Here is a 17,298-nt window from a genome sequence, read left to right on the forward strand (position 1 = left end):
TCTAATGTGAAAATTATCAGTTTAATATTCAAGAAACAGTACAGAATGAATAACTTTGAGACAATTTTCAGGCCTTCATGAATTGATTCCATAGGGAATCTGAAGAGAAGATTAAACTAATTACTGTACACACAGGAGGATTTAAGTAGTCCATCTGCCTGAGCCCGCTACTCAACTGGAAAAGGAAGAAGCCCGAACACGAGGTAAGCATACCACACTAAGTACCCTCATCCATCGACTTCAGAGTTGCTGGGAAAGACGAATGTAGATGTAAATGTCATGCTCAAAAACTGCTGTGAACTCTTAGGGGTTCTAAGAAAACAGGCTTTCTTTTTCTACAAAAACTAGATATATTTTTTCCCTAAACATGAACACAGTTATAAGTAAATCTGAGAAACTTCAGTTCACTGTCAACATAGAAACACTACTCATACCGTGACAGCTTTGAGCATAGTCAACACTAACTGCGACTCACCCATCATCAACAAAGGAACTGTGCTTATAAAAAAAAAAGGATCTTTACAACTAGACAGAAGTGCCTGTCATTTGAACACTAGAAACTTATTGCGGAAGAAGAAAGTAACCCTGTTTACTAAGTACCACAATAGTCATCCAAGAAATTAAGCTGCTGCTCAAATAATGTTGTCAATCACAAAAAACTTATTATTTTTAGAAGAATTGGTACTTAACTATTCAAAAATATGCATTTGTTAAACTTGTTATTAGTAACTCTATGTGAAGGGGAAAAGTGTTCATAGATGTACACTAATAACAGATGTCACAACTTTATTGTAGGGCAGAAAGCAGTAAATTATGCATCTATTAAAATTCATAATTACAGATTAGGGTTTAACTTCCTATCAACAGGGAGGTCATTAGAGACAGAGCACAAGGCTGGATTGTTGCAAGGATGGGGAAGGAAACTGGCTCTGCCCATTCAAACGAACCACTTGCCTGGAGCAATTTATGATGGTACCATTGGCCTCCCAAATGCGAGTCCAGCGTGCTAACCACTGTGCTACCTTGCTTGGTATTGGGCGGGGTGGGGTGGGGAGGCAGGGTAGGTGTAGCTTGTCGATATACAGTACATCTTTCATGTAAATGTACACTGGTGGGAATAATTTTTCCTGTATTCACATCACCTGCAACATTATGAATAGTGATGGGAACACTCATGTATATGTGGTGCTGCATTATTAATGCACAAAGGTTGAAGAAAAAAAAAAAAAAGTCTTCATTGTTGGATAGCAAAAACTGACTATAGTGGGAATAACATGTTACAGGAGCTGAATAGGAGGAGCCAGTGCATGTTTTTCCACTGCTTCTCTAGGGAGGCCATCCTCCAATTTGGCAATTCTAATGAATAAGATAGTCTGTTTAAAACAAACAATTACACAACTTCAAGAAAAGCAATTTCTGTTGGCAAAATACTTGCTGTTACTAATTTCTTGGTTGCAATAGAAGATTCATTAATCAGCCTTACATATCTATTACATGTTCTGCACAGTCCACATGATATTTGTGGAGCACTGCTATAAGGACTGAAGGATTATGGAAAAGTGGCAGAACAAAATAAATAAATATTACTGGTGTTATAAATTAAGTGTAGCCATAATGGCTATAATTTGCAGAACTGAGACAGTACATTTTTCATCACGGAAATACATACTCTAATGTATTTTTATTTGAAATTATTCTGTAATGTGGCAGTTATGACCACACTCTGCCCCCTTATTCCATTACATTATTGACCATTTTTCCTGTAAAGAGTCTGAAATAACCAATCCACGCTCACTGATGCCCCTGCCACATCCTCACACACCACACAGCTTCAAAATAAAAATCAGGTAATGCTACACAGTGGCAACACAAAATATCTGTGAAGACACATTGTTTCCTTCAATCTGCATCCTACTGTCACTGTCTTTCATTCATTCATCATTCATTGATCCACTGAATCACAAGTGTATGATACTTTGATAGCCATTTGTATTACAATCATGTGTGCCACTTAATAGTACTGTAAATATTGTAGGGCACTTGTATCTATGCAGTTTGATATTTAACAGCAGAAACATTTCAATGTGCCTACCACTCCTACACTATTGTGACATAACTAAAATGTAGTCTGCAGCACGTCTAATGTAAATACAACCAATTTTGTAAGCAGTACACCTCTTCCCAGCAGTTTAATTAGAGGAAGATTGGGCAACCACAAACAAATATAATTTATAAGAGCAACAAATGGGAGAACAGCTGTGGCGACTTCAATACACTAAAACAACCATCTCAGTATGCGGACATATAATATATATGTAGCATAAGGTAATTCACAACAAACACTGTATTAGCATGTGGTGAAAAGTTGAATGTAAAATAGAGACTCTGTTAAATAGTCGTCTTGAGATATGCATATCTTAGAACCGGCAGAGCCGGAACATCCAGCAAGATTGCTGAAAGTACACAGGTCAAACAGAATATCAACAGGTAATTCTAACACAAAATTTGTTTTAATTTATGAATTTAAATTTACATCTTCTGTAGTGTACAAATATTTACTACACTGTGAGAACCAACACAGCTTACTTCCTCTTTAACGCTCTTTTACCTTCACCTTTTTTTGGTTTCACTTTGCCACGAAGTTCCCTTAGTCTTTTCATTTCATCATTGAAGTCTTCATGTTCATCCCTGAATAGGCCGTACTCCCTAAGTTTCAACATTAACAAATGTGTCTCCGGATGTCGTGGATAATAGTCAACTATATCTGGATTCTTCTGTATCGGCAGTTCGCTAAATAACTTTACTACTTTCATAGATTTTTGATTTGTGGGCCTTACGACTTCGCCAAAAATTCGATTGCTCAACCTGTTCATCCGTCGGGCATAGTTTGATGCCACAGTTGCTAGTTGCGCATATTTGCTCATTTTAACACCTGAAATTAAAAACCGAAACTTTGCTTGTCAACTGCGAGGACATAATTACATGGTATATATACTACACGTAACATTTCACTTACAGATGACATTTCCCCTCACACCACATCCAATACCACTGCACTAGTGCACTACTGTATCTCACTGTTTGTAAATAATCAGAAGAGCATGTTGGATGAAAGGTGTTAGAATATCTCAAAGATCTTATAAAACTGGAAATTTTACTCACGACATCGTCTGCTATCGGTCGCTCACTTCGACCCCACCACAGACAGCTATACAAGAATGCCACTGTGTCGTGAAATCCTAAAATGGAAAATGAACTGTTATGTTTACCAATAGCAGCAATGGAGCTCAGTACGTATACTGTACTCGAAACAAAAAAGGACTGAAAATTATTGAATTTGTTTTGAAATTCTTTCCATGGAAACTATGCAATCTTACAGACCACATTAAATTTTTCATTGACACCAAATGGGTTGTATACAACTTTCCATTGTGCTGATACAACTCCTTTCTCATTAATAGTTTAGCTGAGTGTATTTACGTTATAGTTTTGCGAACTTGCTGTACCGCCCTTCTAATAATATTAAATACCATGCTAATGCAATGCGTGTAATTATTCTAATGTTTCCAGACGAAAGATCACAGTGATATGAATCGTTTGATGTAATCATTTTATACATAGCAACAAATGCAGTCCGGTAACTAATTTAATATAAATGTAAGAGACATCATGATACAGGGAAGCCAGTTTTTTATTCGTCTTAAAAAGGGCGGCAGAATGGTGAATATGACGTATGAGGCGGGCACTTAGAGGAGGGAGAAACAAGCAGTTAGGGTGTGACCAGAAGACAGCCACATGAAGAACCTATAAGAGCTTCAAGAACGTCCTAGGACAATTTGAATAAGTGGCTTTCCAGACTACAGATATTTAAAAGAGGCAGGAAACCTACGAATACATGTCTCATCCATCTGAGTGGGCTCATCCACTTGAGTTGTGGAGAGGGGGTGGGGTGGGGTGGGGGAGGGGGAGAGGAGGGAGGATTGGAAGGTAAAACAATGCTGCAGAAAATGAATATTTTTGACGAGAGTTAAAATGATAATAAATCTTGTAACAATCTCTTCTGGAAGACTGATGTCTGAGAAAGATGTTAGGAACACCTGAAGTGGTATTGGACGTAATACTCTCCTAGTACGATAAAGGTAGCATGTGGATGGTTCGAATGTGACACGAAAATGGTGTGAACGTGTTCAGGGAGAGACTTGACGATTGGCCGTGAGTGAAGACAGGTACCTCAGAAGCTTGCTGAGGTATATTGCAGGTTATAGACAATAACTTTTTTAGTGTTCACGTTCGTCAAACAAGGAGAAAGGTTATTAGTTATCACATTCAGTCCTCTCTACTTCAGACCTCATCTGTATATCATTTCCTAATCTTATTCCCCCATCATTGCTCAATTTCGACTACATTCCATTTTGCTATTGTTGATGTTTATCTTATGTTCTCTTTTCAAGATAGTGTCTAATTCGCCAAACTACTTTTTTAAGTCCTTTTCTGCCTCTGGCAGATTTATAGTGTCTTTTAAAAACATAAAAGTTTGTATTTACTCTCCCTGAACCTTAAGCTCTTCATCAAATTTTCCTTTGCTTTCTTTTACTGCTTGCTCAATGTACAGGCTGAATAACATCAGGGATAGGATAAAACCTGCCTCACTTCCATGTACACATCGTAAATAGCCTTTCACTCCCTCTATTTTGCCCCAGCTATCTTCAGAATCTCAAAGAGTGCACTCTGGTCAACTTTTTTTCTCTAAGTTTAGAAATGCTATAAATGTAAGTTTTTCCTTTCCTTAACATATAAGATAAGTAATAAAATCAGTCTCGGCTTGCGTGCTCCATTCTTCTCCAGAACCTAAACTGATCTTCATCAACGTTCACTTCTACATTTTTCCACTTTTCAGTAAATAAACTGATAGTTTGGTAATATTCACAACTGTTAACATCAGATTTTGATAAACACTACAAAATCTGAGTGTGTCAAGCTTTCTATATTTGAACTGGTTTTAATATAAGGTGCAACTCTGGCTTCAGCTATACTTTTCAGAGTGGTTCAAGCTTCTTGAATCTGTAAATTCTAATGTAAAATTCTTATTTTACGCGGGGAAAGCGAAACTAATCAAAACAACATAACCATGTTTAATTAAACAAAAGAGTTGCAGCCACATTTCCCCTCATGGGCTAACTGTTGCATTCTATTCGTTAACTTGCATGGGAATTTCAAGCAATAAGGGATTGATCTGCGATTTGCCTACTCACTTGCAGTCTACAGACAGAATGTGCAGATTGGCGAGGGTTATTGCAGTCCATCACTTACATGTATTGCCCCTTAGAAACGACATCCAAAGACATGCAACAACAATGAAAAGTATAATTACTAGGCACTAGACAGTGCCTCAGACAATGATGCTGTCCATTATCTGTCTTACTGCAATAACTTCTTTATTGTAAACTGAACTGACTGAATCGTCATTATTAATTGGCTACCTTGAAGCTTAAGGAGTAGCAGTATATACAGATTATTTCCTGTCCGATTTTTTCTTTTCATTTAATATCAGTTCACACATGAAGGAACTGGATGTCAAGACATTCCATAACACATTGCAAATGGCGGCATTCACACTGTTTGTCACTTACAGAAGTCGATTTCGTGGTTTTGTGCCTCTTTGTGTTAATTTTAAAGCTTGCTTTGTTTTCGTGACATTCTTGCACAAATGAGGCCAGATACATGAAATCTAAAAACGATTTAGGTTTTACAAAACGTGAATAGAAGAAAAGCCTACACTGTAAATAAATAAGAACATAAATAGATGAAACAGTTTCATAAAAAAAACCTTTTCTCAACAGTGAAAAAATCAGCTCTACTGAAGGAGAAAATAAATTGTTTTTTGGTTCTGAGTTGAAGGAGAATAACTCAGTGGATAATATGAAAAAGCTGAATATACATTACCTTCTATTACTGTTTGAAGTTTTTGTATGTGTCAGGTTGGTGCCCAAGTTCATAGCGTTTTTGTTTTGCTTGTTCGTAATATGGTTGCTATGGGTTTATTTATCGATTGTCATTTTTTATTTGTAGTTCACTGTTGCTATTTGAGTTAACGTATTGTCGTCTTGTCATTTGGAGACGCAAAAAATTGGAGTGACAAGCGGAGAAATCAGAACAGTTCCAAAATATTCTTCTGTTGAAGTTCAATAATGGGTTGGCAGCAGCGGAGGTAGCCAGAAGTATTTGAGCCATTTATGTGCATAATGCCACTGGACAGAGCATGGCGAGAACATGGTTTTCCCATTTTAAGGAGGATCGTTTTGATGGTAGTGACTCTACATTCAGGAAGACCTTTGGGGTTTGATGAAGATCATTCAAACACATTAAGACACAATGATCCACGGCAAGAAATGACAAAAGCGCAGAAATTCGATCATTCCACCATGATGCAACATTTGCATGCAATGGAGAAGGTTCAAAATTGGGTGTATGGGCACTGCATAAAAATCAGCAGGTGGCCATATGTGCATCTCTGCTTGCTTGTCATCAATTGGCTCAGGAACAACACCAACCACTCTTGTCTTGTATCGTTACGGGTGACTAGAAATGGTGTCCTTACGCTAACATAAGGAAAATAAAGGAATGATTGAGCCCAAACAAAGCAGCAACTACTCGTACAAAGAACTGCATGCATTCACAAAATATAATGTTATGCTTCTGGTGGTACAAGCGGGTGTACTATGAATTGCTTCCCAAAGGTGTAACCATCACTGCTAAAATTTATTATCAACAAATGAGACATCTTGCAGATGCAGTCCAAGAACAACTACCAGGAAACTGCGTGAAGTGATGCTGCTCCATGATAATGCTTGCCCATATTCTGCTGGACTGACGAACACTATACAAGAGTTAGGTTGGGAAATCATCCTGCACCCATCGTAATTAGGTAATCTTGCGCCCTAAGATTTTCACCTTTTCTGCTCTCTATCGATCAACCTTCAAGTAACTTCCTTTCCTGATGAAAATGGGCTCCGAACAAGACTCGACTAGTTCTCCACCTCAAAAGAACTTCATTTCTATCATTGCTGCATGGAAAACTTATCTCAGTGCTAGCAGAGTGTTGTAGATAGTGAAGCAGAATATATTAAAGGATGACTTCAGTCTCTGTTATGAGTATCTTGTGTTATTAAACTTATGGAAAAACTAAAGCAGCAACCCAATATATATTTTTCTAGCAAGTAAACTTTATCTGATAACCTTAATTTCACCATTTGGTACTGGGTTATACAAAGTGACACTGTGGTGATATTCTGTCTAATGTGACCAAACCGCCAATGGTCGATGATGTAGCATTTCATCCTGTATATCTATATCTACATTTATACTCCGCAAGCCACCCAACGGTGTGTGGCGGAGGGCACTTACTGTGCCACTATCATTACATCACTTTTCTGTTCCACTCGGTATGGCTTGCGAGAAGAACGACTGCTGGAAAGCCTCTGTGCGCGCTCGAAACTCTAATTTTACATTCGTGACCTCCTCGGGAGGTATAAGTAGGGGGAAGCAATATATTCGATATCTTATCCAGAAACGCACCCTCTCGAAACTTGGACAGCAAGCTACACCACGATGCAGAGCGCCTCTCTTGAAGAGTTTGCGACATGAGTTTGCTAAACATCTCCATAAAGCTATCACCTTACCAAATAACCCTGTGACGAAACGCGCCGGTCTTCTTTGGATCTTCTCTATCTCCTCTATCAACCCGACCTGGTATGGATCCCATAATGATGAACAATACTCAAGTATAGGCCGAACGAGCGATTTGTAAGCCACCTCCTTTGTTGATGGACTACATTTTCTAAGGACTCTCCCAATGAATCTCAACTTGGTACTCGCCTTACCAACAATTAATTTTATATGATCATTCCACTTCAAATCGGTCATACACATACTCCCAGATATTTTACAGAAGTAACTGCTACCAGTGTTTGTTCCGCTATCATATAATCACACAAGTAAGGATCCTTCTTTCTATGTATTCGCAATACATTACATTTGTCTATGTTAAGGGTCAGTTGCCACTCCCTGCACCAAGTACCTATGCGCTGCAGATCTTCCTGCATTTCGCTACAATTTTCTAATGCTGCAATGTCTCTGTATAATACAGTATCATACGCGAAAAGCCACAAGGAAATTCCAACACTATCTACTAGGTCCAATAACACTCCCCTGTGGTACGCCAGAGGTTACTTTCCATTGAGAACAACATGCAGTGTTCTGTTTGCTAAAAACTCGTCAATCCAGCCATACAGCTGGTCTGATATTCGGTAGGTTCTTACTTTGTTTATCAGGCGACAGTGCGGAACTGTATCAAATGCCTTCCGGAAGTAAAGGAAAATGGCATCTACTTGGGAGCCTGTATCTAATATTTTCTGGGTCTCATGAACAAATAAAGCGAGTTGCGTCTCCCACGATCGCTGTTTCCAGAATCCATGTTGATTCCTACAGAGTAGATTCTCGGTTTCCATAAATGACATGAAATGTGAGTAAAAAACATGTTCTAAAATTCTACAAAAGATCAATTTAAGAGATATAGGCCTATAGTTTTGCGCATCTGCTCGACGACCCTTCTTGAAAACTGGGACTACCTGTGCTCTTTTTCCAATCATTTGGAACCTTCCTTTCCTCTAGACACTTGCGTTACACGGCTGTTAGAATGGGGGCAAGTTCCTTCTCATACTCTGTGTAGAATCGAATTGGTATCCCGTCAGGTCCAGTGGACTTCCCTCTGTTAAGTGATTTCAGTTGCTTTTCTATTCCTTGGACACTTATTTCGATGTCAGCTATTTTTTCGTCCGTGCGAGGATTTAGATAAGGAACTGCAGTGCGGTCTTCCTCTGTGAAACAGCTTTGGAAAAAAGATGTTTAGTATTTCAGCTTTACGCGTGTCATCCTCCGTTTCAATGCCATAATCCCAGAGTGTCTTGATATTCTGTTTCGATCCATTTACTGATTTAATGTAAGACCAGAACTTCTTTCGATTTTGTGTCAAGTCGCTACATAGAATTTTACTTTTGAATTCACTGAACGCTTCATGCATAGCCCTCCTTACGCTAAGTTTGACAACGTTTAGCTTCTGTTTGTCTGTGAGGTTTTGGCTGCGTTTGAACTTGCAGTAAAGCTCTCTTTGCTTTCGCAGTAGTTTCCTAACTTTGTTGTTGAACCACTGTGGTTCACAGTTGCACAGTTTTACTCGGCACTTACCTGTCTAAAACGCATTTTACGATTGCCTTGAACTTTTCCCATAAACACTCAACATTGTCAGTGTCAGATCAGAAATTTTCGTTTTGATCTGTTTGGTAGTCTGAAATCTGCCTCCTATTATTCTTGCTAAACAGATAAACCTTCCTCCCTTTTTTTATATTCCTATTTACTTCCATATTCAGGGATGCTGCAACGGCCTTATGATCACTGATTCCCTGTTCTGCACTTACAAAGTCGAAAAGTTCGGGTATGTTTGTTATCAGTAGGTCCAAGGTTTTATCACCACGAATCGGTTCTCTGTATAATTACTCGAGGTAATTTTCGGATAGTGCACTCAGTATAATATCACTCAATGCTCTGTCCCTACCACCTGTCCTAAACATCTGAGTGTCCCAGTCTGTATCTGGTAAATTGAAATCTCCACCTAAGACTAACATGCTGAGGAAATTTATGTGAAATGTGTTCCAGATTTTTTCTCAGTTGTTCTGCTACTAATGCTGCTGAGTCGGGAGGTCGGTAAAAGGAGCTGTAAGTTGGCAAGAACTATGCCCTTTACATGAAGTCATTAAAGATCACTGAACTCACGTTGAGTGAACAGTAGGGCTGAACAAAAATGACTGTCAAGGCACAACGCATCTTGTAGAGGGTTTAGTATGGACATATTGGAATAAATAATGTTGAGTGATGGTGTTAAAGTAATTCACACAACATGAAAACTTTGTGGAAACATGTCAATTTACTGGAGGCTAGTTTATCCCAGGGAAGTATTCAGAGTTGACCACGGCAGGGTGGAGGCACGTGGCTGGGGAGCAGCGAAGGGAAGCGACAATAGGCAGCTTAGGGTGGCTGAAACTCTGAGAAAGCGGTAACGAGGTGTGGCCTCCAGCTGCCTTAAGATGAGTGACAGTGAGGGTGTGCTTGTCCCCATGTTGGTGTACCGGGAAGCAGACGGAGAATTGGTACGCCTGTTGATAAATGTCCGCTGTGCCGTTTTCTGTGAAACATGTGAGAAAGCGGTGCGAAGCTACTGTGGAGCGATCAACACAGGCTGAAATAGCGTGTTCATGATTATAGCAACATCACGTTGAATTCATGGTCCACAGAGTCTGAAGTAAATCAGGTGAAGTGCGACGGAATGAAATACGCCGGCTTCCAATGGGAATGTAGGACCAAGGAATTTTAAGTACTCTTCTGGGAGTCAAAATTTCAGAAAAAATGGTATTTTATGCAGATGCTGACCTTTATGGGTAGCCTGGGAGGAGCTACATAGCAGAAGTTGAGAGGAAGGGAAATTTTTTGAGAATTTGTTCACTTCCAGAGCAGGCATTGGCAGGGCTGGGAAGCAATACATAATTAACGCGACTTGTGCTGCAATTGGCGTAAGTGATTTTGCTGGAGGGGAAACCGAGGCGAAGAGAGGACTGGCAGAAGTCTCGGTAGGGGTGTTCCATTCCCAGATTGCGTTCTTTACGCAGCTTGCCTGAGAGAGAGTACAGTTTAGGTGTTAGCAAACGGAACGATTGAGCTTGGAGATAGAAAGTTTTCGTTCAGCTATGTACTGAGCAAGATAGCTAGGAGTGAATAGACGAGCGCAGTATTGCAGCACCACGAAGCCGGTCGACGTCCGCACAACGACACTATCCCGCTACGCTGAATTCAGTGATACTGGACTCTCTCCGGCTTGAGTTAGGCCACTAATCAATTTGATGGATCACGTTGGCAAAGTTTCCACGAGGGTTTCATGGGCCACATTACTCCTGGATCAGTTGATAGGAATTAATTTGATTTATCGCGCTTTACTCCACATAAACGCAATTTATTCCTACTGCCTATTAGGAGAGTCATATAATGTGATGATTGAATGTCATGAGTTAAAATAAATTTGTGCTAATCGACTGCATCTGTTTTCAATCAAATAGTTGGAATCCCAAGTCATTTTCTTAATTAGTTTTATGTTCAACATTTGCATCTGGTGTTCAATAGCTGAGTATAACATCAATGTGCACCCCTCTTTAATTGTAAGGGTTCAATTCTGTATCAGTTAATGTCAACACTGCCACCGCAGTTTGATCAGGAGTCACAGGGCGCTACTTTCTTTGCGTTATCAGATATTGTGGCAGTTTGGCACTCTCTGTTGAACTGTTAGTCAATTAGCTGGCGTGAACACACGCCAAAACCACATAAGTGATGGGTTGGATGTTACAATTCCATTTACGTCTAGTGGGAATCTGCTTATTATTGTTTCATTATTCATTCATTATTATTTATTTCATATTCATGCTGGTAACAGAATGTAAACTGCTGTACATTTTCCTCGAATAGAATGTTGTTAGAATAAATCTATAAGACGATAAATATAGTGACGATCTAGTTAAAACAAATGATCTGGATGTGTCTATGACAGTTTTAGCAACAATTCTTGGCTGGTTAGTGATGATGGTGCCTCTATACAACAGCAGGAAGATAATATTTTGAGGTTTTATGGCAAGTTCCAGGTTGATGTGTTAATGGAATGGGATCAAAACCAAAGAAAATAAAATTTGTTCTTATATGGGGAGCTGATTTATGAAGTTGGGGAGGCAATTTGTTAGGTTTTGTTCTGAGGACTGGAATTACTAGATAGGATCTAGGTATGCTTGTGATAGGGATTTGATATAGTAACATTACAAACGCCCTCCTGGTGGCCATGCCAGGTGGGAACGATCGCCGGTACCTGGCACGAATCTGTCGGCAGCTTTATGTCAAGGTCTGGTGAGCTGGCCAGTCTGTGGATGGTTTTAAGCAGTTTTCCATCTGCCTCGGCAAATGCAGGCTGGTTCCCCTCATCTGCTTCAGCTACACTGTGTCGGCGATTGCTGCACAAACAAGTTCTCCATGTACGCGTACATCACCATTACTCTCCCCACAAACATAGGGGGCCCAACTGCACAATAACCCTGGGTTTGGTGTGGGGCGGTGGAGGGCTGAAGTGGACTGCAGTAGTCGTTGTGGGGTTGCAGACCACTGCGGCTGTGGTGGGGACGGAGCCTCTCTGTCATTGCTAGGTCAGGAGTTTACATAACAAAAAAAAAATGAAAAAATGTGTGCTAAGGTCATCAGTCCCTAAGATTACACACTACCTAACCTAAGTTATCCTAAGGACAAACACACACACCCATGCCCAAGGGAGGACATGAACCTTTGCTGGGACCAGCAGCACAGTCTATGAGTGCAGCGCCTTAGACTGCACAGCTAATCCCACACAGCTTAACATAACATAACATAACAATATTACAAACGCTGCATGTGGTAGGCTCAAGTGGAATGAGACAAGAGTAGCTAGCTGGAAGAATGTGAAATGAGATTGTTGCTGGAAATAAGTGGCCGCAGTATTTATGTGATTTGGAGTAAGCAGTCAGTGTGGCCTGATGACCAGTATGTATCCTTCTAGGGGTAGATATGTTGGAAGGTAGTTACGATTAATTCATCACATTCATTAGACTTTTTGTGGGGTAGGGAAGGCATTACAGAGTTTGGGTCTAGTAGTTTTTCTATGGAATGTATGTGGGCAGTCATTTAATGTTGCTAAAATTATGTAAATTTGTGTCAATATTTGAAAGTAGCTTTCTAAAACCTTACTCAGAAGGTATGTTAAAAAAACATGGATAACAAAAGGGATTAAAATGTTATGTGAAATAAAAATGTAAATTTCTATAAAATGAGTTACAAGTCAGGACATGGTATTACTTGCATTCTACACCACTACAGTGTTTTAAGGAAAGTAATTAAAATGTCCAGAAGTATCCATACAATAACAGAAATTAGCTATGAAAATAAATATTCAAACTGTAAGAGATATTGTGAAATGAGAGACAGGACTATTGGCCAGCACACAAGATTCTATTACAAATAAAGTGAACAATTAAAGTTAACAAAAAAGAAACCCCTATGGTGGTAATCGAATTTGTACCGAATTCTGAAGAGTTATTCTAACTTAACAAACAACATCCTTAGTTATATCTGTGACGAATTGCTGGCATAGGGTAGTCTTCAGAGATATCAAAAGTATTATCATGCAATTTCCTTACTGATGTATCCAAAGTATTTGAAAAAAAGCACTCAAGAGCAGTTGCACATTTAAGAAGAAACCTTTTACTTATCATATCACAGACTGGATTCTGGAAGGACTGCTCAACTATCTACACATTCGCTCACCAGTTGTTAGAAACCTTCAATAATAAAATGATATTAGTTAGTATTTTCTGTGATATGTAAAGGTATCTTACTGTTTACATCATGCTGCTCTTGTAAGATATACTTCGTCTTTGAACCTTTTTCACTGATTGATTTAACTTGGAATCATATTATGTTTTTGCCTTTTTTTCAATTCTGTGGAATAATTCTGATGCCCAAAGGAAGTGTCCACGTAAACCTGCATTTTGTTTCAACTTTCAAGTGCCGTTTCTGATCAATAAATTCCAACTCTCTGATAGTTCTCTGTAGTGCATGAGGATGTAAGTTTAGGTGAGTGTTGGGATGTATTTATGCTCTTCCTTGGTGAGGGAGAACAGGGAGGTTCCAATGGCTTTTGTGGCTCAATAGCAAGATGGACTCGCTAAAAAAATGTAGGAACAACCAATTGCACAGTCCTGTGCGACCTACATAACTTGTAGCTGTGCGCCCATGCAGGAACAAATCTCCCTCCCATATTTTAGGAGGGGCAATTCATAGGCTCATCAGATTTTTCAGAAGAGGCTTCTAGAAGTTTCTGGTAGCTTTCTCTTGACAGACGAGTGCCAAATAAGGTGTATTCATATGCACTTTTCTCGGACCCTTATTTGTCTGTACTACTGTTGAGAGAATATTTAGGCCTCTGCAACTTCTATCAGATGTTTGTAAACATGAGTGTACCTACCTTCCCCCCATCTCTGCGCCTTAATGGGCAAAAACGTAGTGTAGGATTGGGACCAGGAGGCACAAGAGGAATTTAACGAGTTAAAGAATGCACTAGTCAGTGCAATCCCTTATGTCACATACTGATCTCACGAAGGAATCTTGGCTAATGATGGACACTTCTTTGCCTGGCTTAGGAGCAGTTCTCCTCTAAACAGATGGTGAGGATGACCCATCTTCTTGTAAGACAGTTACCTTGAGTGCTCTCGCGCTCGGAGAAAAGCTACTATTTCATAGAACTGGAGGCACTTGCAATCGTCTGGGCGTTCAAGAAATTTCGGTATTTTTTGTTTTTTTCGAACGACTAGAGTGTTTACAGACCACCGTTCTCTGCAATTTTTAATGAGTATAAAACTGGGGTACGGGACATTTCCCCGCTGGACTTCATTTCTACAAGAATTTGATTTCACTATCGAGTAGATTACAGGAGAAAAGACCGTGATCACAGACACGCTGTCATCCGTGCCCATAGGATTAGACTATGCACAAGAGGGCGAGCTTGGAAAAAACAGCTTCGGTGTTTTATACTTGAAGAATGTTGCTTTCTAAAACTTCGTGTCCACAACCTTGAAGAACGTCAGACAGGAGCAGGATAAGAAGAATGTATTGAAAACCAAAAAGGAGAAATGGCACAACCAAGATAATGCGGCGAATCGTCTGCATTATTTAGTTCGGAACGGGGTCTTGTATAAACGACGAGCCCCGGACGACTCCAGGTGGCTGCTGGAAATCCCGGAAGAACTCGTGGAAAAACTGGCACTTTAGCGTACGCAAATGTTTGCTAAAATTGCGGGAAACTTATTACTTTCGCGATATGCTACGTCGTATTCGGAAAGTAATTAGAGTATGCAGGCCCTGTCAACATGAAAAACCGCGCATGGAGTCGTATGCTGCATCACTTCATCTCGTTATTCCGAGTGAACTCCGAGATCGAGGTGCAGTCAATATTTTCGGTCCTCTAGTGCTCTCTAGTTCAGGTTGTAAGTATGTCTTTGTCGCAGTGGGGCTCATATTCAGATTTGTGTGCCTAACCATACTACACAAAGCCACAGGGAAGCCAGCTGCGTTCTCCAATGATTTCCTGGTAAAAGTAGGTTCAGTGAAGAAAGTCATTTCTGGTACTGGCCCACAATCCAGGTCGAAGTTCTGGGAGCATATGGTTTCCAGGAAAAATTAAAGCGGTGTATATCTCTTTATACCATGCTTCCTCTAGTCCCAGCGAATGCTGCATGAAGGAAATTGGCAAACTTTGTCGTGTATACAACATTCATGACCATCAGTTGTGGGATACACACATAAACCAGTTTCAGGATATGCTGAATGAGGTGCCGAACAGTACGACCATGCTCCCTTCTGTTTTGGTACTCAAAAACAAAGAGCCGCCAAGTAAAGTAAAGGACGTGGTTCTTGGCCTGCTGAAGTAAGGCATACTGAAATTGTGGTCTTTGCAATGCAAAACATTAAATGTGCAACCGAGAGAAGGATCAAAGATTACAAAAAGAACATTAGAAAGTGAAACTTCTTTATCTAATTCTGAAACTGCTGAGTGCAACTGAATGCAAGTGAACCTTCTTAATCTGCAGATGAAACTGAATGTACTATCTCTTTGCTATTTTTTATCATTTGATTTCTGATGTACAGAATTATTCCCTGAAAAATACAGCTCAAGTAATTCTATTCATTTATGACCCCACAATATACAAGGATAAAGCAATCTGACTATTAATTAACACAAAAGAATGCCCCTGAATTATAAGAAATCCTAACAAAACCCATACATTTCATAAGTCACTTCCCTCACAGGAAATCTTCATGACATGAAGTACAGCAAATACCGCAACTATACAGCCAGCTAAACAAAAATGTTCTAACTATTGTAGGCTCTAACTGCTAATAGGCTCGTGATTAGCAAAGGAAAGATTTTGTTGCAGAGCAAACAATGTATTTAGAAGATTTTACCTTAACCATGCGACATCCTGTTCCAAAAAGTATATAATCGTCCATGACATCCAGTTCCAAAACTTATATAATCGTCAATAATTCCATTATTTACATTTTACAATAAATATCCAACCAATATTAAATCTCAATGACAAACACAAATCCAGGCCATTTGCTTGCGCTAACACTGCTTCTAGCCTCCATCACTGCTGACTATTAACTTCTAACTGCGAGTCTGATCGGCTAAAGTGTCAGAGGGCGCACAGCGCTGTCAGTGATATTAATGTAGCCTATAGTGCTGCTTAGCGCTGCCAACATAGAAACACATAAATAGGCATGCAGTCTATAGCGCTGCATAGCGCTGCCAACATCCAAACACATAAACAGGCTGCTTACATAGCTGCCCTGCTCCTCTCAAGAATTTTACAAAGTGTTTTGGCAGTGGCCAAGGCTAATTTGTCAAAAAAATATTTTAACGATATCAAATTGATCAGATGCACACAATTAGTTTATACTGTAGGTCAATAAAGCAAAAATTGTCTCTCAGTCCCTAAAGACAGACCTAATCATTCATCAGAAGAGTAATCTATGACAGTTTTATGCACAAAGTCTGAGCAGGAAACGAAAATACGCATGAAAGTAGTGGATCTCCATTCAATCTTGAAGAAGTAGTGTTGTCCTCCCAACAGAAACACAGTGCTTACTCCTGACATGAAGATTGGTAATGGGTAACAACAAACAGACTCACAACAGCGTCAGTCAAAGCATTGAAGAATATTGGTAGAATTGGTAGTTCACCACAGAGCAGACCCACAGTATTCCTTCTAGAGATTATCGTAGTAAAGGGCCACCAAACGTGAAGACCCATTGTATTCCTTGTAGAGATTATGGTAGTAATGGGCCGCCATAGATGCAGATCTACTGTAGTCCTTGTACAAAGATGGCCAACAGCCATCCGTTGAGACTGTGTAGGTGCACCATCACAATTGAAGAGTCTTGAGGATAATATGACAAGTCCATGAACCACCACTTGTGCACCCACAATTTATTGTTGCAATGCCCTTAGAACCAGAAATGCTGTTAACCAGTCTCTTGCTGGATTATCAACACATGTACAAGCACTAACACAGTCATATAACCTCTGAGATTTTATACATAAAGTATGACCAACAGAAAAATGTT

The 17,298-nt window shown here is 39.7% G+C and overlaps 1 long non-coding RNA gene across 1 annotated transcript; it reads right to left on the reverse strand.

The window, feature by feature from the left end:
• Positions 1–2,491: 2,491 nt before the first annotated feature.
• Positions 2,492–3,228, reverse strand: LOC126336197 (uncharacterized). The gene is made up of 2 exons (XR_007564909.1): positions 3,017–3,228; positions 2,492–2,932 (listed from the first exon to the last, which is right to left on the reverse strand). It is a non-coding gene; the product is annotated as an uncharacterized LOC126336197 (long non-coding RNA).
• Positions 3,229–17,298: the final 14,070 nt, after the last annotated feature.

Source organism: Schistocerca gregaria, chromosome 2, assembly GCF_023897955.1.
Source record: "Schistocerca gregaria isolate iqSchGreg1 chromosome 2, iqSchGreg1.2, whole genome shotgun sequence".
NCBI lineage: Eukaryota > Metazoa > Arthropoda > Insecta > Orthoptera > Acrididae > Schistocerca > Schistocerca gregaria.